Source organism: Drosophila albomicans, unplaced genomic scaffold (assembly GCF_009650485.2).
Source record: "Drosophila albomicans strain 15112-1751.03 unplaced genomic scaffold, ASM965048v2 utg000027l_pilon, whole genome shotgun sequence".
Lineage (NCBI taxonomy): Eukaryota > Metazoa > Arthropoda > Insecta > Diptera > Drosophilidae > Drosophila > Drosophila albomicans.
This window is the reverse complement of record NW_026263474.1, coordinates 4,762-31,124: the sequence shown is the minus strand read 5'-3', so window position 1 is coordinate 31,124 and position 26,363 is coordinate 4,762. Positions and strand designations below refer to the sequence as shown.

General features: G+C 37.1%; 2 pseudogenes; both read right to left on the bottom strand.

Annotated features, from left to right (window-relative positions):
* Positions 1-2,292: 2,292 nt before the first annotated feature.
* Positions 2,293-9,698, bottom strand: LOC117577168 (large subunit ribosomal RNA; annotated as a pseudogene).
* Positions 9,699-19,016: 9,318 nt separating this feature from the next.
* On the bottom strand, positions 19,017-25,518 carry LOC117577171 (large subunit ribosomal RNA; annotated as a pseudogene).
* Between the last annotated feature and the right edge of the window lie 845 nt (positions 25,519-26,363).

The window sequence follows — 26,363 nt, the reverse complement described above, 5'->3', positions numbered from 1 at the left end:
TCAGTAAATTCAAAATCTTATCTCATAATAATAAACTGTTAAAATGATATTTAAAAAGGTTTTTTCTTCAATTTTCATATGTTGAAATTTTTTCGTCAAAGTTGAACTCATCTCTCGGTAGACCTTCATATCATATGGCTGCAGTTCAATAAAAAATTCACCAAGTCCAAAAAATTTTTTTCTCAAGTTAAATTCAAAATCTGTATCTCATTTATATAATAAACTGTATAAAATGATATTTAAAAAGTTTTTTCTTCAATTTCATATGTTGAAATTTTTTGTCAATTGTTGAACTCATATCTCGGTAGAACCTCATATCATATGGCTGCAGTTCAATAAAAAATTCACCAAGTCCAAAAAATTTTTTCTCAAGTTTTTCTCTATCTCAAATTTAATATTTAATTAAAATAAATGTATCTCATTTCATATGTAATTAATAAATCTGTTCATATGATAGTTCAATAAAAAATAATTTTTCAAGTATAAATTCAAAATCTTATCTCATATCATGCAACTGTAATAAATTATTTTTAAATGTGAACTTTTGTCATATATCTCGGAACCTATATCTAATGGCTCAATAAAAAATTCACAAGTCCAAAAAATTTTACCAAGTTAAAATATTTATAATAAACTGTATAAAAAATAGTTTATCTAGTTTGAATTTTTTGTCAAAGTAAACTCTCGTAGAACCTCATAATATGCTGCATTTCACAAGTCCAAAAATTTTTCTCAATTAATATCTTATCTCATTATGTAATAAACAGTATAAAATTGGCTAAAAAGTTTTTCAAATAAATTTGTCAAATATAACTCTATCTCATGTTACCACTAATATGATGCGTTCTTTTGCTACCAAACACAAGTATTGTGTAAAATACACATAGATATACATATGCATCTTCTTAATTTCGGCCACTAATATAATGGCGTTCCTTCTGGCTACCAAATTCATAGCTACCAAACAAATGTATTATTTAAAATACATAAGATATGAATACACATAGATATACCATGCATATTTTTAATTTGTTCGCCACTAATATGATGGCGTCTTCTGGCTACATACTAACGCAAATTAAATGCATATAAAATATACATATTTTGTACACAACGCATATTTAAATAAATGGCTTCCTTTTGCTACCAATATATATATGTTCAACGCATAAATAATAAATGCAAGTATAAATTATTGTACACATAGATATACTATGCATATTCTTAATTTTCGCCACTAATATAATGGCGTTCTTTTGGCTACCAAATAAATATATATAACCAACGCATAATAAATAAATGCATATTTAAATCATATACAAGTATTTTGTACACATAGATATACTATGCATATTCTTAATTTTCGCCACTAATATATGACGTTTCCTTTTGCTACCAATAAATATATATAACCAACGCATACGCATATATAAAATACGCAAGTATTTTGTACACATAGATATACTATGCATATTCTTAATTTTCGCCACTAATATAATGGCGTTCCTTTGCCTACCAAATAAAATATATATAACCAACGCATAATAAATAAATGCATATATAAAATATGCAAGTATTTTGTATACTTAGATATACTTACTATGCATATTATTAATTTTTCGCCACTAATATAATGCGTTCCTTTTGCTACCAAATAAATATATATAACTAACGCATACTAAATAAATGCATATTTAAAATACGCAAGTATTTGTACACATAGTTATACCTTTGCATATTCTTAATTTTCGCCACTAATATGATGACGTTCCTTTTGCTACCAAATAAATATATATAACCAACGCATTATAAATAAATGCATATATAAAATACGCAAGTATTTTGTACACATAGATATACTATGCATATTCTTAATTTTCGCCACTAATATAATGCGTTCCTTTTGCTACCAAATAAATATATATAACCAACGCATAATAAATAAATGCATATATAAAATATGCAAGTATTTTGTATACATAGATATACTTACTATGCATATTATTAATTTTCGCCACTAATATAATGGCGTTCCTTTTGCTACCAAATAAATATATATAACTAACGCATACTAAATAAATGCATATTTAAAATACACAAGTATATTTTGTACACATAGATATATTATTTATTTATATATATATAATATATTTATATATTATATAAATTTTCTTCTTATATGCGTAATTGTATAACACATAATTAATAATTATGCATACAATTTTGCATATTTATATATATAAATATATATATAATATTTTTTTATATATGCCTTAAAACATATATATTTTATCGAATCGTCAAGCAAAGGATAAGCTTCAGTGGATCGCAGTATGGCAGCTGCTCAACCACTTACAACACCTTGCCTGTTATAAAAGTCGTTTACAATTGATTCAAGGCTTTGTCATTGTATTTAAATAATGTTTTAATATATAACTAGCGCGGCACCAGGTGATCGAAGATCCTCCCAATTTACTATGTTATATGTAACATTGGCATCACATCCATCGTCGTCTATTAAATGAATAATAAACTTTTAATTGGTTTAGAAGCCATACAATGCAAATTGCCCCTTATTTATCATGCAGTCCAGCACGGATACGACCTTAGAGGCGTTCAGGCATAATCCAACGGACGTAGCGTCATACCACTGTTCGCTCGAACAAGTATTGTGCCATTGGTCCGTACCTGCGGTTCCTCTCGTACTACGCAGGAAAGCTGTCGCCAACAACGTTTGTCATTAGTAGGGTAAAACTAACCTGTCTCACGACGGTCTAAACCCAGCTCACGTTCCCTTGCATGGGTGAACAATCAACGCTTGGTGAATTTTGCTTCACAATGATAGGAAGAGCCGACATCGAAGGATCAAAAAAGCGACGTCGCTATGAACGCTTGGCCGCCACAAGCCAGTTATCCTATGGTAACTTTTCTGACACCTCTTGTTAAAAACTCTTTAAACCAAAAGGATCGATAGGCCGAGCTTTTGCTGTCCCTGTGTGTACTGAACACCGAGATCAAGTCAGCATTTGCCTTTTGCTCTATGTGTGGTTTCTGTCCGCACTGAGCTGGCCTTGGGACACCTCCGTTATTATTTGAGAGATGTACCGCCCCAGTCAAACTCCCTACTGGCAATGTCCTTGAATTGGATCATACCTGAGTAATTGGAGTTATACCAAATTTTTAATTTAAGAACACATAAATGCACTCTCTCATTAATGAATTTGTTTGCGATTATATAACAAACTCCGTGATACTTTGATCAAGAAGCTTTGCATCAAAACCCAATACCATAAGATATAATAAATTATATCCGTATAATGGCTAGGAAATGATACACGTTCCATTTAATCAAGTAAGTAGGAAACAATAAGAGTAGTGGTATTTCATTGTCGATACTAAACCGAAATTTATATCTCCCACTTATTCTACACCTCTTATGTCTCCTTACACTGCCCAGATTAGAGTCAAGCTCAAAAGGGTCTTCTTTCCCGCTAATTATTCCAAGCCCGTTCCCTTGGCTGTGGTTTCGCTAGATAGTAGATAGGGACAGTAGGAATCTCGTTAATCCATTCATGCGCGTCACTAATTAGATGACGAGGCATTTGGCTATTTTTTTTTATTTTGTAGGAAAATGAATTTGCCCACACAACAATGCATATATGAATGGCACGTCATATGATGTTTTCCCTTTACTTGTACACAATAGATGTGGGCCAGTGTAGTTACTTTCAATGAGAAAGTAAACTCGGTGCTAACCCACTCCTTGGCGATATCCAGTATGGAACATGAACGTCTTAAAGCCGCAGACTCCGCCATCTACCACCCTGGTAACTGATAATATTGCTATCACCAGCGTTAAGGACTCCCAGTGCTCTCAGTCGTTTTACCGACCGATAGCTCCAGATGCCCCTCAGTTAGCGTAGCAGAAACGATTTAATGTCCTCATGTGCCCGATAATCCCGAACAGAGCCGTTCGTACGTCCTGTCTGTCGTAGATCTCAACCTTACTCTGATGAGCTTGGTCAAGATCAAGTCCGTCAGTCACAACCTGAGCGTCGATCACTATAGTGTGATCTGGTCGGAAACCCACCAGGTCCGGCTTATATATCCTGTTCTCTCCCTGCAGACTTGGTTCAGCAATGACAGAGTAGCCTCTCGTCTCAAGTCCCCGCTTGAGATAATTAGCTACACTGTTGTGTCTAGCCACCCGCCTCCCATGCGTACGATGACACTTCTGCAGAATGTGGTTTAGTGATTCGGGAGCATCACATCCTGCACGACACTGCCTCTCCAATTCGTGCCTTCCCTCGTGGTACGAGACCGCGTGGGTAGGGCATTTATCCGCAGTTTGATCCCATTCAAATAAGCTTTTCCAGTTAACAAACGCGTGGGGTGCGACAACCCACCCGTGTTGCGGAGCATAACGCCCTGCTTCACGGAGACCGCTACCATCAACAGAGGAGTGCAACCTATCCGCCCAGTACGAATCGATCAAAGGCGTGTATCCAGAGCCGCGTCTCCCGATGCTTGCACCTATCTCGGGCCCTCCGAATTTCCGCACTAAGGAACGAACTGGCCGTCTCGGATTGCTCGAGGTGGGGCCATTTTATGTTCGTTAGCCTCTGTATGCGCAGCATTGGAGCTGTCCTTCGAACTGAGGGAACACCGAGACCCCCACTTGTGTGGGGGGCATGGAAGAATGCTACTGACACATCCATAGGAAGATCTAACCATTTCCTTTACGACCGACCGTACCAGTCTGTCACACTTTCTCAAACGCCTATTGCCACACTACCAAGGGTTAGCTTGTGATATAGCTGTGGAATGAGGACAGTTCTGAGGCGAATAACTTCTGCTGTGGCTTCAGGGGGACCGCGATATGATATCCAATCTGGGACCAATGTCCTCAGTCGGATTGTAGCGGGCCCTCCCGTCCGCAGTGAACTGAATGCCGAGATACCTCCACTCCTCCGAACGCTTCAAGCTTGGACACGTGCGCGAACCTACACAGAAGCTCCGTGATTCGATCACAGTACACTTCTGCTTCGGTTGCCCCTTGACACTAACAGTAAAACACTTATTAGCGTTTAGGGTCAGCCCAACGGACGCCAAAAAGGAGACCGTGGTATCCAATAATGCCTGAAGGCCCTTCGGTGTAGAAGCAAACAACACCAGATCGTCTGCGAACGCTGCAGCGTTTGTTTTGGCATTTCCGACACTGACACCAATCTCGTCCGGTAGAGACCTGAGCAACCGGTCGATGACCAAGTTGAACATATGTGGAGACAAAGGGTCACCCTGCTTCACACCTCTAGCAGGGACGAATTCCTCTGATCTCCAGCCTTTACCATTGAGACTAGTGCCACCTCCCAAGTACAAGCTACGTACGTAGTCAACAAAACCCGTTGGTGCACCATACGCGGATAGGGTGTCAATTACCGCTGCGTGAGACACAGAGTCAAACGCTTTGCTGACATCAAGTGTCGCGATATAACACGACGCATGACGTCTATGGTGGTCCCTCAGGATTAAGTCAACTATTGTCGCGTTATCGGCGCAACCGTCAGTAGGAAGAAACCCCGCTGACGCGGATCCCAATCGACTGATGAGGCCAATCGAGATGCCAAGATGGCATTGAGTTGTCTAACTATGACAGAAGGCACCGATATCGGACGGAAGTCTTCTGGTCGGGATGCTCTTACCGTCTTCGGGATGAAAACGGTTCGAGCCATTCGGAAGAGTTTGCCGCACCAGAGAATAAGGTTCATTATGCGAAGCATAAACACCACTGGGAATACTCCTGGCAGTTCTTGGAGATATTCCGTCCGGTCCGGAGAAGAAGTCAATGGCACTTGATGCAATTGCAGGTCCCTAGACGTAATAGGTGACCATACCCCCTCAAGCAAGTGTCCCATATGGGGCACGGTGCTATTGCAAGAGGAAAGGCTCTGCTGTGTCATGACTTCTCTCCAGTATGGTTCCATAATCTCTTGGTTTGGCATTACCGACTCGTCGGGTCCTGCAAGCAAGGATCCAATGCATCGACCTTTATGTTTGTCCCAGTTACGCTGAACCCTAGCGAACTGCTGCCTTCTATTTTGTCTCCTATTGCGAGGCTCAGGAAAGACTCTCGCCGAAACCGGACCTTCGTTTCGATTCGGAAAAATTTCCAGGAGATAGTTAGACAAACACTGGAGAGTTGCTTCTTTGCCCGAAGTCTGCGCTCCATCAATGATAGATTGCAGAACCTCGACTCTCCACGATCGATTACATCCCACAGGGCCGAAGCCCCGCAGTATCCGCATGAGGACGTCGTCCGAATGTATCGATGGTGTGATTGGAACCGACTCTGACATTGAAGAAGAAGACTCAAGCCCACTTATACTAGGGCGGCGCGTAATGGTTTGTGGTTCACTAATTTCGGGGATAAGAGCCGCTTGCCCTCTTAGCTGCTCGATTTTTGCCTTATAATTATCCCTCTGTCGACACTTTTTAATAGCATCGACGCTGCGTTCTGGAAAATGCAACGCCAGCTTTTTTATTAATGAAACCTCTCGCCATTTGCTATGAGCTCAAGTTCCTTCCTCGCCATCATGGCCAATTCTTCCTCACACCACCTGGTTTTCACGTCAACACGCGTACGAAGCTCATCAAGCCTGTCTTTGTGCTGACGCGACATGTGGACGCCTAAACCGGTCTTGTTCCAAAAGATCGGCCGCATTCCACACATAGATGTCCAACAACTGGATTAGCATCTACGTTCCTTCCCTGATGGGCTCCTACGGATGCCGTAGGAGAATTCACTGAATAACTTTCAGCTATCCGAGGCATGTTATTTAAGTTTGCACCATCAGTTTTTCAGGACCATCGGGGTGGTAACCCAATGGCCCCTTTCGCCGCTCATATTCGCTGCTGCCGAAACTACATCGGTCCAGCACCCGGAGGACACCACGAGGAGGCCACAAGTTAAGTGGGGCACATGTTGCCTATGAGTCGACTTGATCTGACTAACGAAGGACGGTAGTCCACTTGCCATTGCTGATAAATGAACCATTATTCCCCTTCTGCAGACCCATTGATCCTCCTCCTAGTAGAGTCATAGTTACTCCGCCGTGACCCGCGGCTTAACTTGAATTTCTTCACGTGACATTCAGAGCACTGGGCAGAAATCACATTGGTCAACACCCGCTAGGCCATCACAATGCTTTGTTAATTAGACAGTCGGATTCCCCAAGTCCGTGCCAGTTCTGAATTGATTGTTAATTGATAATCGTTATAATTTAAAAGAACTAGCTGGTTGCCCAACTAGTATTTTTAAAATTTAGCAAGAAAGTTCCACAATTGGCTACGTAACTAACTACCGGGGAACAAGAAACTACCATAAATGATAGAACTCTATTTCCCAGAACGAGCACATATAACCATGTTATTGTTTCCCAATCAAGCCCGACTATCTCAATCTTCAGAGCCATTCCTTATCCCGAGTTACGATCTAATTTGCGACTTCCTTACCTACATTATTCTATCGACTAGAGACTCTTCACCTGGAGACCAGCTGCGGAATTTGGTACGGCCTGTGAGAAGTTTGCGTGTCCCCACCATAATTTTCAAGGTCCGAGGGGAGAAAAATATCGACACAACAGTTATATTTTCATCTCTTCTAGCCATCACCATATCTTCTCTGCGAATTCGATGGTAGTCACGGCTATAAAACAGAAAAGAAACTCTTCCGATATTCTCGACGGCTTCTTTATGGGCGTTCCTGTTGCCATGATGAGCACGAGGCCCATATTTAATAACAAACGGATACTCAACAGGTACGAAATTGGAACGTTATCCCTTTATCAAGTTTATTCAAGTTTTTATTATGACAAAATATAAATTTTGAGTTACTTATTTTTATTGAAAATTTTCGGCTTCGCCTTGAACTTAGGACCGACTTAACTCGTGATCAACCACTGTTCACACGAAAACCCTTCTCCACTTAGTCCTCCAAAGGTCTCATCGATTATTTGCTACTACACCAGATCTTGTACCATGACGGCTCATGCAGGCTTACGCCAAACACTTCTAAGCACACCATTGTACCTTTCCTACTCACTAAAGTTTCAAAATTTATATTACAAGTAATATAAATCATCTACTTTAGCGGTAATGTATAGGTTATACAACTTAAGCGCCATCCATTTTAAGGGCTAGTTTGCTTCGGCAGGTGAGTTGTTACACACTCCTTAGCGGATTTTCCGACTTCCATGATCACCGTCCTGCTGTTTTAAGCAACCAACGGCCTTTCATGGTCATGAATGAGTTGTTAATTGGGCAAACGGGTAAACATTACGTATTGGTTCATCCCACAGCGCCAGTTCTGCTTACCAAAAGTGGCCCACTGGGCACATGTATATCATAACCTTAAACTTCATATCAAGAAGTTAAGTTCTACCCATTTAAAGTTTGAGAATAGGTTAAGACGTTTCGACCCTAAGGCCTCTAATCATTCGCTTTACCAGATAAGATTATTTTATACAACAGTTAAATGCACCAGCTATCCTGAGGGAAACTTCGGAAGGAACCAGCTACTAGATGGTTCGATTGGTCTTTCGCCCCTATACTCAATTCTGACAATCGATTTGCACGTCAGAACTGTTTCGGTCTTCCATCAGGGTTTCCCCTGACTTCAACCTGATCAAGTATAGTTCACCATCTTTCGGGTCACAGCATATATGCTCAAGGTACGTTCCAGTTAGAGGCATAAATAATATAAATATTATTATACATAACTATATAGAACGCCCCGGGATTGCGTTAATCAACTATAAATAGTTAAAAAACTAATCCCAATAATAGTCAAGTTAATTACGCTATTAGGTTTATATCCCAATAACTTGCACATATGTTAGACTCCTTGGTCCGTGTTTCAAGACGGGTCCCGAAGGTATCCTGAATCTTTCGCATTGTTAATCATACAAGTGCTTATAATAAACATAAAAATCAATGATAATCATGCCATTATATAATTCGAAAAATTAAACGCACTGTACTCATATAATCTATCAGCACTTTATCAAATTTTTGAAAATTTATTTTATGTTAAATGCAAAGCACTCTAATTTAAATAAACTCTTATCAAATTGTTTGATAAATTCCATACATGCTAATAGATTACAATGTCCTTATAATGAAAAAATGCACACTATCGTTATATATTGATTAAATATTACAATTTCTAATGATGAATTTCCATAACGGATATTCAGGTTCATCGGCTTAACCTCTAAGCAGTTTCACGTACTATTTAACTCTCTATTCAGATTCTCTTTCAACTTCCTCAGGTTACTTGTTTACTATCGGTCTCATGGTTATTATTTAGTTTTAGATGGAGTTACACCCACTTAGTGCTGCACTATCAAGCAACACGACTCTTTGGAAACATCATCTATAATCATTAACGTTATACGGGCCTGGCACCCTCTATGCGTAATGAGCCTCATTTAGAAGGACTTAAATCTAATTTCTCATACTAGAAATATTGACGTATCCATACACTGCATTCTCACATTTCGCCCATATAGACAAAGTGACTTAGTGCTGAACTGATTTTCTTTTCGCTCGCCGCTCTAAGAGAAAATCCTTGTTAGTTCTTTTCCTCCCCTACATTAATATGCTTAATTCAGGGGGTAGTCCCATATGAGTTGAGGTTGTTTATTACACTTAAGACAATTCTGCTGCCTATTTTTGGAAATATACTATTTTTCTTGAAGTCCATATATCACAAAATTTTCTTTATACATATTCGTTAATAAGAGGCATTCTAGTTTATAAAATAATATATATTTATGCTAGACATTCCTCAATATTATTTGAAATGAATAAAGAAATATAATTCTTCAAATTTTCTCATGCAACAGAGTTTTAGTATTTTCATTTATTAATTCAGTATTATGATATCTTAGCGAGAACTTTTTAGATTCACACTTATATAATCCAATAATATACAATGTGCTTAAAATTCCGAAAAATTTTTAACAACTTAATTTCATAGTCTTACAACCCTCAACCATATGTAGTCCAAGCAGCACTAAAAAATTAATTAAAGTACATAACAGCAGTGGACTGCGATATGCGTTCAAAAATGTACGATGTTCATGTTGTCCTGCAGTCACACGATGACGCACAGTTTGCTGCGTTCTTTCATCGACCATGAGCCGAGTGATCACCGCTAGGAGTGATACAATTTTTTTTATTCATTACGTCAAGAATATTTTATGAAAGAATTAAAAATACACCATTTTACTGATTATATCAATTCCTTCAATAAAATTTTTTTTATACCTAATAAATGTATGCGAATGTCTTAGTTACATAACGATAATATAAGATATATGACAAGTATATATTTAGCTAAATTTATTTATTATGATCAACATATGTAAAGCGTTAACCTGCAAACAGGTACAACATTGTTTTCTTTAGTGTTGCGAACCAATGTATGCGCACTGGAATATGCACAATACATTTTGCAACGCATGTATATTATGGGTACATATACACGCAGTTTTTATTTTATCCAAAACACATAAAACACTCTTAATACAGTATATTAATAATAATAATACATGACAAACGGTTTTTAGCTAATTTAAATTATTATATGTTGCTAATTGTATCTCATATGATTGAATAAAATATTATTATTTATAGTTACATTAATTTATTAAATATTGCAATCCCAAAAGAGAAAAAACAAAATTAATTTATAACGGTTAGATGCATTAAAACAATAATGATCCTTCCGCAGGTTCACTACGGAACCTTGTTACGACTTTTACTTCCTCTAAATAATCAAGTTCGCCGTCACTTTTTGCGAAACAACCGCACACACAAGGTCGTCACAGTGATCACTCCGGAGACCTCACTAATAATTCAATCGGCGATAGTAGCGACGGGCGGTGTGCACAAAGGCAGGGACCGTAATCCAATGCGAGTTTATGACTACACTTTACTGGGAATTCGAAGTTTCATAGTGAACAGTTTCAGTTCACAATTCCCAAGCATGAAGTGGTTCAGCGGTTTACCGGCCTCTCGGTCTAGGAAATACACTTGAGTACTTTTCTTGTAAGCGCGCGTGCAGCCCAGGACATCTAAGGCATCACAGACCTGTTATTGCTCAATCTCATATTGCTAGACGCAATTTGGTCCATTTTAAGCTAGTGTCCTTATTAATGGCGACAAACCAACAGGTACGGCTTCCACTTATATAAACACATTCAAACACAATAAACATTTTACTGCCACCATGAATGAAGGCTATATAACTTCAACACCATAACCTTGAAGAATATCTATTTAATATATTTGGTTCTCGTTCGTTATCTGAATTAACCAGACAATCACTCACGAACCTTAAGAACGGCCATGCACCACCACCCATAGATTCGAGAAAGAGCTATCAATCTGTCTTACACACTTATGTTCGGACCTGGTAAGTTTTCCCGTGTTGAGTCAAATTAAGCCGCAGGCTCCACTCCTGGTGGTGCCCTTCCGTCAATTCCTTTAAGTTTCAGCTTTGCAACCATACTTCCCCCGGAGCCCAAAAGCTTTGGTTTCCCGGGAAAGCGACTGAGAGAGCCATAAAAGTAGCTACACCCAATTGCTAGCTGGCATCGTTTATGGTTAGAACTAGGGCGGTATCTGATCGCCTTCGAACCTCTAACTTTCGTTCTTGATTAATGAAAACATCTTTGGCAAATGCTTTCGCTTAAGTTAGTCTTACGACGGTCCAAGAATTTCACCTCTCGCGTCGTAATACTAATGCCCCCAAACTGCTTCTATTAATCATTACCTCTTGATCTGAAAACCAATGAAAGCAGAACAGAGGTCTTATTTCATTATCCCATGCACAGAATATTCAGGCATTTGAAGCCTGCTTTAAGCACTCTAATTTGTTCAAAGTAATTGTACCGGCCCACAATAACACTCGATGAAGAGCACTAATGCAGGTTTTTAAATAGGAGGAACATATAAAAAAGTACAAGTACCTAATTATATATAAGAACTCCACCGGTAATACGCTTACATACATAAAGGTATAGTACTAACTACAATTTGTAAGTTGCACTACCCGTATGAAGCACAAGTTCAACTACGAACGTTTTAACCGCAACAACTTTAATATACGCTATTGGAGCTGGAATTACCGCGGCTGCTGGCACCAGACTTGCCCTCCAATAGGTCCTTGTTAAAGGATTTAAAGTGTACTCATTCCAATTACAGGGCCTCGGATATGAGTCCTGTATTGTTATTTTTCGTCACTACCTCCCCGAGCTGGGAGTGGGTAATTTACGCGCCTGCTGCCTTCCTTAGATGTGGTAGCCGTTTCTCAGGCTCCCTCTCCGGAATCGAACCCTGATTCCCCGTTACCCGTTGCAACCATGGTAGTCCTAGATACTACCATCAAAAGTTGATAGGGCAGACATTTGAAAGATCTGTCGTCGGTACGAGACCATACGATCTGCATGTTATCTAGAGTTCAACCAGTGTAAACGATCTTGCGATCGCTTGGTTTTAGCCTAATAAAAGCACACGTTCCAGAAGGTCCGTGTTTTAATTGCATGTATTAGCTCTAGAATTACCACAGTTATCCAAGTAACTGTTAACGATCTAAGGAACCATAACTGATATAATGAGCCTTTTGCGGTTTCACTATTAATTCGTGTGTACTTAGACATGCATGGCTTAATCTTTGAGACAAGCATATAACTACTGGCAGGATCAACCAGAATAATGTTCATTTCATTATGTAAATATATTTAAAATATAATTACATAAATCTTCAAATATGTAAAATACATGACAACTCACAAATATTTTTGAATAACAAACGATAATATTCAATAATTGTATATATATATATGTTATACTTGACATGTACTATACGAATGTGGCCATAATTAGATAGCATTCACGTTCGCTAGTTATAATTCACAATTGTTTATATAAATATATATACTTATATATAAAATATATATGCATATAATCGTTCAAAAATATCATTTTATTTCAACTTACTAAATATATTATATCACACATGCATATTTATAATTTAAATTCAATTAATTGAATAAAAAATTATTTTATTTTGATGACAAATTGATAATTTTATCTAATTCTGCATTTACGTGTAGACAATATTATATTAGTAAAAACCTCCGTCCACAATAGTGTCCTAGAGGATTTTTCAATTATTCACAAAATATTAATTCTTTAGCTACGAAACACCGTCTTCTTTTGAAAAAGACATTTTAATACATTATATGCTTATATAATAGTAATAATTATATAACCATATAATAGTATCAATTTTTTATATCGGATGAGACTAATAATTAATTAATAATAACATAATTATTACTTAATATGCAAACTGAAATATATGCATCCAATACATATATACGTTTATGAGCACACACTGCCACCATGTATAGGTTTGTGACACGTTTTCTTACAAAGCTCTATTTTATTTTAGTATTACCATCTAAAAACGTATCTTTTTTTGCACTAATTAATAATACAACAGTAAAACTTCATTATTTTTTTTAACTTTTAATCATATTTTGCCTCTATTATGATTATTTTCATATACTGTATTTATATATGACTTATGCCGGCAAGACTCACTCCATATTACATAGTTCATATTATATTTCACTTGTTGAAATTTTTCTCATATGCAGTCCTGCTCGACATCACCACCCCTATATTAAGGTTTTTGTGAACACGTTTTCTACAACCAGTCATTTTACTAAGGTATAACCATAGTCATAATATATCTTCACTTGTTGACTAATTTTAATGTCACAGTATAACTTCTTATAAGCTTGCGGCTCTATAAAACTCATTATAACTTTTTTAATCATATTGCCTTCTATATGATTATTTTCATATATTATTTATATATGACTTATGCCGGCAAGACTCCTGCTCGACATCACCCCCATATTTTCTACATAGTCATATATTATCTTTATGTTGTGAAATTTTTCTCATATGACATGCCTGCTCGATAATATCACCACCCCTATATAGGTTTTGTGACACGTTTTCTACAACCAGCTCATTTACTAAGTATTACCACCTAATGTATCTTTATGTTGCACATAATTTAATAATACAACAGTAAAACTTCATTATTTTTAACTTTTTAAATCATATTGCCTTCTATATGATTATTTTCATATATTATTTATATATGACTTATTGACTGCACTCCATATAAACATAGTCATATATATTTCACTTGTGAAATTTTTCTCATATGACATGCCTGCCCGACATCACCACCCCTATATAGGTTTTGTGACACGTTTTCTACAACCAGCTATTTTTACTAAGTTAATTAATGCACGGAAACTTCATTATTTTTAACTTTTTTAATCATATTGCCTTTCTATATGATTATTTTCATATTTATTATATTATTGACTTATGGCCGGCAAGACTCACGTCCATATACATAGTCTATTATATTTCACTTGTGAAATTTTCTCATATGACATGCCTGCTCGACATCACCACCCCTATATAGGTTTTGTGAACGTTTTCTACAACCAGCTCATTTTACTAAGGTATACCACCTTAAATGTATCTTTATGTTGCACTATTTTAATAATGCAACAGTAAAACTTCATTATTTTTAACTTTTTTAATCATATTGCCTTCTATATGATTATTTTCATATATTATTATATATTGACTTATGCCGGCATGGACACTCATATAAATAGTCATATATATTTCACTTGAAATTTTTCTCAATGACATGCCTGCCGACCTCACCACCCCTATATAGGTTTTGTGAACGTCACAATGCTCTTATTTAGTTTGATTACTCAACGTATCTTTTTTGTTGCACTCAACAGTAGAACCATTATAACTTTTTTAATTCATATGCCTTCTATATGATTATTTTCATATATTATTTTATATGACTTATGCACGGCAGACTCACTCAATTACATAGTCATATATATTTCACTTGCTTGAAATTCTCATAGACATGCCTGCTCGCATCACCAATATAGGTTTTGTGACACGTTTATCACAACCAGCTCATTACTAATATACCACCTAAATCTTACTTGCATATTTAATAATGCACAGTTTCCATATTTTTAACTTTTTTAATTATATGCTTCTATATGTATAATAATGATATATAACTCCATATTAGTATATATATTTCACTTGTGAAATTTTTCTTCATATGACATGCCTGCCCGACCGGCCACACCCCGAGAGAGTTTGAACACGTTTTCTACCAATGCTCGGATTTAGTTGATTACCATCTAAACGTATCTTTTTGTTTGCACTAATTTTAATAATACAACAGGGAAAACTCATATCGGGGGAATCGAGTGCCGGCGATATGAGTAGGGGCATAATTATAGATATATAGCTTAGCCGGCAAGGGACTCACTCCAGATACATGTCATATATTCACGGGTTTGAAATTTTTCTCAGACATCCGGCTCGACATTCACCACCCTAGAGAGGTTTTTGTCACGTTGCTACAACCAGTCATTTTACTAAGGTATACCACCGAAATCTTATGTTGCACTAATTTAATAATGCAACAGTAAAATTCATTATTTTAATAATCACCGGCTATATGGATTATTTTCAATTTGACTATTTACACTCCAGATACAGTAGTCAGATATATTTCACTTCGTGAAAGGTCATATGCAGGGCCTGCCCGACCGCACCACCCCTATTATAGGTTTTGTTGACACGTCTACAACCCGCTCATTTTATACTCCATAATGTAGCGGGGGGGTAAGGGAAATAATACAACAGCGAAAACTCATATCAATAATGGCTAAAATAGAGTTCGCGAGAGGAACAATTGTTTAGGGGCATAGTTGAACTCATATGGGAACGGGACCATATCAATCGCGCAGTTTCCATTTACCAGTCCAAAAAAAGGGTCTCAAGTTAATTTCAAATCTTAGCTCTTTATTAAAAAAACTATATAACCATGATATATAAAAAGTTTTTTCTACAATTTTCATATGTTGAAATTTTTTGGTCAAAAGTTTGAACTCATATCTCGGTAGAACCTCATATCATATGGCTGCAGTTCAATAAAAAATTCACCAAGTCCAAAAAATTTTTTTCTTCAAGTTTAAATAAATCTTATCTCATTATATATAATAACAGTATAAAAAATGTATTTAAAAAGTTTTTCTTTCATTTTCATATGCTTGAAATTTTTTGTCAATGTTGAACTCATATCTTCGGTAGAACCTCATATCATATGGCTGAGTTTACCAATCCAAAAATTTACCAGTTCCAAAAAATCTTTTTCTCAAGTTAAATTCAAAATCTTATCTCATTATATTAATAACTATATAAAATGATATTAAAAAAGTTTTTTCTTCAATTTTCATATGTTGAAATTTTTTGTCAAAGTTGAACTCATCTCTCGGTAGAACCTCATATCTATGCTTGCAGTCAATAAAAAATTCACCAAGTTCAAAAAAATCTTTTCCAAGTAATTCAAAATCGTATCTCATCTTATTAATAAAACTGTATAAAAATGATATTTAAAAGTTTTTTCTCAATTTTCTATTGTGAAATTTTTTTGGTCATGTTGAACTCATATCTCGGTAGAGACCTCATATATATGTGGCTGCAATTCAATAAAAAATTCACCAAGTCCAAAAATCTTTTTTCTCAAGTTAAATTCAAAATGTTATCTCATTTTATATAATAAACTGATATAAATGATATTTAAAAAGTTTTTTCTTCAATTTTCATATGTAAATTTTGTCAAAGTTATGAACTCATCTCTCGTAGAACCTCATATCATATGGCTGCAGTTCAATAAAAAATTCACCAAAGTCCAAAAAATCTTTTTCTCAAGTTAAATTCAAAATCTTATCTCATTATATTAATAAACTGTATAAAATGATATTTAAAAAGTTTTTCTTCAATTTTCATATGTTGAAATCTTTTTCATAGGTTGACTCATATCTCGGTGTCTTATCATATGGCTGCAATTCACTAATGATGATGGCGTCCAAAAAATTTTTTTCTAAGTTAATTCAAAATTGTATCTCACATATAAACTGTATTGATATTTAAAAAAATTTTCATATGTTGAAATACGTCAAGTAACTCATTCTGTTCATATCATATGATTGCACAATACACCAAGTAAAATCTTCTTTCTCAAGTTAAATATAATCTTATCTCATTATATCATAAACGTATAAATGCTATTTAATCTTTCGCCAAAAATTTCAATGGTTGATTTTTTGTCATGTTCATATCTCATGTCTTCTGGCTACTAATCATGTATGGCGTTCCGCTTACCAAATAATTGTATATTTAAATGCATACACAAGTATTTTGTATTCTGCTTCATATAGATACATACATAAATTGTTATATATATTATATATCATGCATATCTTTAATTTTCGCCACTAATATGATGGCGTCCTTCTGAGCTACCAAATAAATCGTATATATGTATTACTTAACACAAAGTATTTTGTACACATAGATATACCATGCATATTTTACCCTTAAATATATGGCGTCCTTCTGCGCTACCAAGTAAATATATGTACACTAATAGAGTATTTACTATGATATACTATTATCTTTAATTTTCGCCACTAATATAATGCGTTCTTTTTGCTACCAAATAAATATATAAACCAACGCATAATAAATAACAATGCATATATAAAAATACGCAAGTATTTTGCTACACATAGATAACTATGCATATTCCTGATTTTCGCACTAATATAATGGCGTTCCGGTTGCTACCAATAAATATATATAACCAACGCATAATAAATAGAAATGCATATATAAAATATGCAAGTATTTGTTGTACATAGATATACTATGCATATCTTAATTTTTCGCCACTAATATAATGGCGTTCCTTTTGCTACCAAATAAATATATACCAACTAACGCATACTAAATAAATGCATATTAAAATACGCAAGTATTTTGTACACATATTATACCTTTGCATATTCTTAATTTTCGCCACTAATATGATGTTTCTTTTGCTACCAAATAAATATATATAACCAACGCCATTATTAAATAAATGCATATATAAAAATACGCAAGTATTTTGTACACATAGATATACTATGATATTCTTAATTTTTCGCCACTAATATAATGGCGTTCCTTTTGCTACCAATAAATAATATTATAACCAACGCATATAAATAAATGCATATATAAAATATGCAAGTATTTTGTTATTACTTAGATATACTTACTATGCATATTATTAATTTTCGCCACTAATATAATGGCGTTCCTTTTGCTACCAAATAAATATAAATAGCTAACGCATACTAAATAAATGCATATTAAAATACGCAAGTATTTTGTACACATAGTTATACCTTATGCATATTCTTAATTTTCGCCACTAATATGATGACGTTCCTTTTGCTACCAAATAAATATATATAACAAACGCATTACTAATAAATTGCATATATAATAATACGCAAGTATTTTGTACACATAGATATACTATGCATATTCTTAATTTTCGCCACTAATTATGATTGGCGTTCCTTTTGCTACCAAAATAAAATATATATAACCAACGCATAATAAATATGCATATATAAAATACGCAAGTATTTTGTATACATAGATATACTTACTATGCATATTATTAATTTCGGCCACTAATATAATGCGCGTTCCTTTTGCTACCAAATAATATATATAACTAACGCATACTAAATAATGCATATGTTTAAATACAACAGTATATTTTGTACACATAGATATATTATTATTTATTATATATATATATATTTATATATTATATAAATTTTCTTCTTTATGCGTTCCTTGTGCTACACATACATTAATATATATGCATTACTATTTTGCATATTGATATATATAAATATATATATATAATATTTTTTATATATGCCTTTAAACATGTATATATTTTATCGAATCGTCAAGCAAAGGATAAGCTTCGTGGATCGCAGTTGCAAGCTGCTCAACCACTTACAACACCTTGCCTGTTATAAAAGTCGTTTACAATTGATTCAAGGCTTTGTCATTGTATTAAATAATGTTTTAATATATAACTAGCGCGGCACCAGGTTGATCGAAGATCCTCCCAATTTACTATGTTATATGTAACATTGGCATCACATCCATCGTCGTCTATTTAAATGAATAATAAACTTTTAATGGTTTAGAAGCCATACAATGCAAATTGCCCCTTATTTATCATTGCAGTCCAGCACGGATAACGACCTTAGAGGCGTCAGGCATATCCAACGGACGTAGCGTCATACCACTGTTCGCTCGAACAAGTATTGTGCCATTGGTCCGTACCTGCGGTTCCCTCGTACTACGCAGGAATGCTGTCGCAACAACGTTTTGTCATTAGTAGGGTAAAACTAACCTGTCTCACGACGGTCTAAACCAGCTCACGTTCCCTTGCATGGGTGAACAATCCAACGCTTGGTGAATTTTGCTTCACAATGATAGGAAGAGGCGACATCGAAGGATCAAAAGCGACGTCGCTAGAACGCTTGGCCGCCACAAGCCAGTTATTCCCTATTGTAACTTTTCTGACACCTCTTGTTAAAACTCTTAAACCAAAAGGATCGATAGGCCGAGCTTTTGCTGTCCCCTGTGTGTACTGAACACCGAGATCAAGTCAGCATTTTCCCTTTTTGCTCTATGTGTGGTTTCTGTCCGCACTGAGCTGGCCTTGGACACCTCCGTTATTATGAGAGATGTACCGCCCCAGTCAAAACTCCCTACCTGGCAATGTCCTTGAATTGGATTCATACCTGAGTAATTGGAGTTATTACCAAATTTTTAATTTAAGAACACATAAATGCACTCTTCTCATTAATGAATTTGTTTGCGATTATATAACAAACTCGTGATACTTTGATCAAGAAGCTTGCATCAAAAACCAATACCATAAGATATAATAAATATATCCGATTTATAATGGCTAGGAAATGATACACGTTCCATTATCAAGTAAGTAAGGAAAACAATAAGGTAGTGGTATTTCATTGTCGATACTAACCGAAATAATATCTCCCACTTATTCTACACCTCTTATGTTCCTTACACTGCCAGATTAGAGTCAAGCTCAAAAGCGTCTCTTCCCGCTAATTATTCCAAGGCCGTTCCCTTGGCTGTGGTTCGTGAGATGTAGATATGGACAGTAGGAATCTCGTTAAATCCATTCATGCGCGTCACTTAATTAGATGACGAGGCATTTGGCTATTTTTTTTTTTGTAGAAATGAATTTGCCCACACACAATGCCATATATGAATGGCACGTCATATGACTGTTTTCCCTTTACTTTGTACACATAGATGTTTGGCCGTGTAGTTACTTTTTCAATGAGAAAGTAAACCTCGGTGCTAACGTTCCTCCTTGGCGTATCAGTATGGAACATGAACGTCTTAAAGCCGCAGACTCCGCATCTACCACCCTGGTACTGATAATATGCTATCACCAGCGTTAAGGATCCAGTGCTCTCAGTCGTTTTACCGACCGATAGCTCCAGATGCCCCTCCAGTTTAGCTTTAGCAGAAGAAACGATTTTAATGTCCTCATGTGCCCGATAATCCCGAAACCAGAGCCGTTCTTACGTCCTGTCTGCGTAGATTCTCAACCTTACTCTGATGAGCTTGGTCAAGATCAAGTCCGTCAGTACAACCTGAGCGTCGATCACTTATAGTGTGATCTGGTCGGAAACCCACCAGGTCCGGCTATATACATCCTGTTCTCTCCCTGCAGACTTGCGTTCAGCAATGACAGAGTAGCCTTCGTTCTCAAGTCCCGCTTGAGATAATTAGCTACACTGTTGTGTCTAGCCACCCGCCTCCCATGCGTACGATGACACTCTGCAGAATGTGGTTTAGTGATTCGGGGCATCACATCCTGCACGACACTGCACTTCCCATTCGTGCCTTCCCCTCGTGGTACGAGACCGCGTGGGTAGGCATTTATCCGCCAGTTTGATCCCATTTAAATAAGCTTTTCCAGTTAACAAACGCGTGGGTGCGACAACCCACCGTGTTGCGGAGCATAACGCCCTGCTTCACGGAGACCCTACCATCAACAGAGGAGTGCAACCTATCCGCCCAGTACGAATCGATCAAAAGGCGTGTGTATCCAGAGCCGCGTCTCCCGAATGCCTTGCACCTATCCGGCCCCTCCGAATTTCCGCACTAAGGAACAATGGCCGTCTCGGATTGCTCGAGGTGGGCCATTTATGTTCGTTACCTCTGTATGCGCAGCATTGGAGCTGTCCTTCGAACTGAGGAACACCGAGACCCCCACTTGTGTGGGGGCATGGAAGAATGCTACTGACACATCCATAGGAGATCTACCATTTCCTTACGACGACACCAGTCTGTCACCTTTCTCAAAACGCCTATTGTTTAGCTTGTGATATAGCTGTGGAATGAGGACAGTTCTGAGGGCGAATAACTTCTGCTGTGGTTAGGGGGGACCGCGATATGATATCCAATCTGGGACCAATGTCCTCAGTCGGATGGTAGCGGGCCCTCCGTCCGCAGTGAACTGAATGCCGAGATACCTCCACTCCTCTTGAACGCTTTCAAGCTAGGACACGTGCGCGAACCTACACAGAAGCTTCCGTGATTCGATCACAGTACACTTCTGCTTGGTTGCCCCTTGACACTAACAGTAAAACACTTATTAGCGTTTAGGGTCAGCCAACGGACGCCAAAAGGAGACCGTGGTATCCAATAATGCCTGAAGGCCCTTCGGTGTAGAAGCAAAACAACACCAGATCGTCTGCGAACGCTGCAGCGTTTGTTGTGCATTTTCCGACCACTGACACCAATCTCGTCCGGTAGAGACGAGCAACCGGTCGATGACCAAGTTGAACATATGTGGAGACAAAGGGTCACCCTGCTTCACACCTCTAGCAGGGCGAATTCCTCTTGATCTCCAGCCTTTACCATTGAGACTAGTGCCACCTCCCAAGTACCACTACGTACGTAGTCAACAAAACCCGTTGGTGCACCATTACGCGGATAGGGTGTCAATTACCGCTGCGTGAGAACACAGAAGTCAAACGCTTTGCTTACATCAAGTGTCGCGATATAACACGACGCATGACGTCTATGGTGGTCCCTCAGGATTAAGTCAACTATTGCGTGTTATCGGCGCAACCGTCAGTAGAAGAACCCCCGCTGACGCGGATCCCAATCGACTGTATGGCTTGCATCGAGTGCCAAGATTGCATTGAGTTGTCTAACTATGACAGAAGGCACCGATATCGACGGAAGTCTTCTGGTCGGAATGCTTCTTACCGTCTTCGGATCATAACACCCACTGAAAACGTTCGAGCCATCCGCGTCGGGGAGAGAGTGTGATTTCAGTTAGGTTGCCGCACCAGAGATTGCATAAGGTTCTAATATGCTCGAAGCATAACACCACTGCTGAATACTCCTGCTATGTCTTGCCGATATCCGTCGGTCCGGGAGAGAGAAGTCAATGGCAAACTTCTCCACCGATGCATTCCGAGTCCCTGTAGTGGAATCTGAGGTGAAGAAGACCAAGCCCACTTATACTTACGGCGGCGCGTACGCTAGATAATATAGACGCTTGACAGCCAGCTTTTTATTAATGTAGGACCAACACGCGTACGATACATGGGACGCCTGAAACCGGTCTTTGTTCCAAAAGATCGGGCCGCATTCCACACATAGTGTCCAACAACTGGATTAGCATCTACGTTCCATGGCTCCTACGGATCATCAGCGGTCCCATTAAGTGGGAGAGTCATTTGATCTGCTAACGAAGGACATAGTCCACTCCATTGCTGCCGTTGACCCGAGAGTTACGCCGTTACTTGAATTTCTTCACTTTGACATTCAGAGCACTGGGGCAGAAATCACATTGTGTCCAACACCCGCTAGGGCCCATCACATGCTTTGTTTTAAATTAGACAGTCGGATTCCCGAAGTCCGTGGCCAGTTCTGAATTGATTCTTAATTGATAATCGTTATAATTAAAAGAACTAGCTGGTTGCCCAACTAGTATTCTTAAAAATTTTACAGAAAGTTCCACAATTGGCTACGTAACTAAAACTATCCGGAACAAGAAACTACCATAAATGATAGAAACTCTATTTACCCAGAACGAGCACATAAACCATGTTTATTGTTTCCCAATCAAGCCCGACTATCTCAATCTTCAGAGCCAATCCTTATCCCGAAGTTACGGATCTAATTTGCCGACTTCCCTTACCTACATTATTCTATCGACTAGAGACTCTTCACCTTTTGAGACCAGCTGCGGATATTGGTACGGCCTGTTGAGAAGTTTGCGTGTCCCCACCATAAATTTTTCAAGGTCCGAGGAGAAATATCGACACAACAGTATATGTCCATGCTCTTCTAGCCCATCTACCATATCTCTGCTGCGAAAGACTTCCATGGTAGTACGGCTATAAAACAGAAAAGAAAACTCTTCCGATATCTCTCGACGGCTTCTTTATGGTCGTATCCTGTTGCCAGGATGAGCACGAGGCCCATATTTAATAACAAACGGATACTCAACAGGTTACGGAATTGGAACGTATTCCCTTTCGTTCAAAATTATTCAAGTTTTTTAATTATGACAAAATATAAAATTTAGTTACTTTTTTTTACTTGAAAATTTTCGGCTTTCGCCTTGAACTTAGGACCGACTAACTCGTGATCAACCACTGTTCACACGAAACCCCTTCTCCACTTCAGTCCTCCAAGGTCTCATTCGATTATTTGCTACTACCACCAAGATCATGTACCAATGACGGCTCCATGCAGGCTTACGCCAAACACTTCTAAGCACACCATTGTATACTTCCTACTCACTAAAGTTTCAAAATTTATATACAAGTAATATAAATCATCTACTTTAAGCGGTAATGTATAGGTATACAACTTAAGCGCCATCCATTTTAAGGGCTAGTTGCTTCGGCAGGTGAGTTGTTACACACTCCTTAGCGGATTTCGACTTCCATGGATCGCACCGTCCTGCTGTTTTAAGCAACCAACGCCTTTCATGGTTTCTGGATGAGTTGTTAATTTGGGCACCGTTAACATTTACGTTTGGTTCATCCACAGCGCCAGTTCTGGCTTACCAAAAGTGCCCACTGGGCACATTATATCATAACCTTAAACTTCATATCAAGAAAGTTAAGGTTCTTACCCATTTAAAGTTTGAGAATAGGTAAGATCGGTTTCGACCCTAAGGCCTCTATCATTCGCTTTACCAGATAAGATTATTTTTATACAGGCAGTTAAATGCACAGCTATCCTGAGGAAAACTTCGGAAGAAACGCAGCTACTAGATGGTTCGATTGGTCTTTCGCCCCTATACTCAATTCTGACAATCGATTTGCACGTCAGAACTGTTTCGGTCTTCATCAGGGTTTCCCCTGACTTCAACCTGATCAACGTATAGTTCACATCTTTCGGGTCACAGCATATATTGCTCAAGGGTACGTTCCAGTTAGAGGCATAAAAATATAAATATTATTATACATATATATAGAACGCCCCGGGATTGCTTAATCAACTAAAATAGTTAAAAAACTAATCCCAAAAATAGTCAAGTAATTACGCCTATTAGGTTTTATATCCCAATAACTTGCACATATGTTAGACTCCTTGGTTCCGTGTTTCAAGACGGGTCCGAAGGATATCCTGAACTCTTTCGCATTGTTAATCATACAAGTGCTTTAATAACATAAAAATCAATGATAATCATGCCATTATAATAATCCGAAAAATGCACTTACTCATATAATCTATCAGCACTTTTCAAATTTTGAAATTTATTTTATGTTAAAATGCAAAGCACCTAATTTAAAATAACTCTTATCAAAATTGTTTGATAAATTCCAACATGCTAATAGATTACAATGTCCTTATATGGAAAAAATGCACACTATCGTTATAATATTGATTAAATATTACAATTCTAATGATGAATTTTTCCATAACGGATATTCAGGTTCATCGGGCTTAACCTCTAAGCAGTTTCACGTATATTTAACTCTCTATCAGAGTTCTTTTCACTTTCCCTCCACTCGGTACTTGTTTTACTATCGGTCTCATGGTATATTTAGTTTAGATGGAGTTTACCACCCACTTAGTGCTGCACTATCAAGCAACACGACTCTTTGAAACATCATCTAATAATCATTAACGTATACGGGCCTGGCACCCTCTTGGTAAATGGCCTCATTAAGAAGACTTAAATCGTTTAATTCTCATACTAGAATATTGACGTTCCATACACGCATCTCACATTTGCCATATAGACAAAGTGACTTAGTGCTGAACTGATTTCTTTTCGCTCGCCGCTACTAAGAAAATCCTTGTTAGTTTCTTTCCTCCCTAATTAATATGCTTAATCAGGGGGTAGTCCCATATGAGTTGAGGTGTTTAATTACACTTATAGACAATTCTCTGCCTATTTGAAAAGTATACTATTTTTTCTTGAAGTCCATAATATTCACAAAATTTATTCTTATACCATATTCGTTAGTAAGAGCAATTCCAGTTATATAAAATAATATATTTTATGCTAGACATTCCTCAATATTATTTGAATGAATAAAGAACATATAATTCTTCAAATTTCTCATGCAACAGAGTTTTAGTATTTCATCATTTATTATTCATATTATGGAATATTTAAGCGAGAACTTTTTAGATTCACACTTATATTATCCAATAATATACATGTGCTTAAAAATTCCGAAAAATTTTAAACAACTTATTATGCATAGTCTCTACAACCCTCAAACATATGCGTGTCCAAGCAGCACTAAAAAATATTAACAGTACATAACAGCATGGACTGCGTGGATATGCGTTCAAATGTCGAGTTCATGTGGTCCTGCAGTTCACACTAGACGCACCGTTTGCTGCGTTCTTTCATCGACCCATGAGCCGAGTGATTCCACCGCTTAGAGTGATACAATTTTTTTTTTTATTTCATTACGTCAAGAATATTTTTATTGAAAGAAATTAAAAATACACCATTTTACTGGCATATATCAATTCCTTCAATAAAATTTTTTTTTTATACCTAAATAAATGTTGCGAAATGTCTTAGTTTTTACATAATCGATAATAATAAGATATATGACAAGTATATTTTAGCTAAATTTATTTATTATGATCAACATATGTAAAGCGTTAACCTGCAAACAGGTACAACATTGTTTTTCTTTAGGTGTTGCGAACCAATGTATGCGCACTGGAATATGCACAATACATTTTGC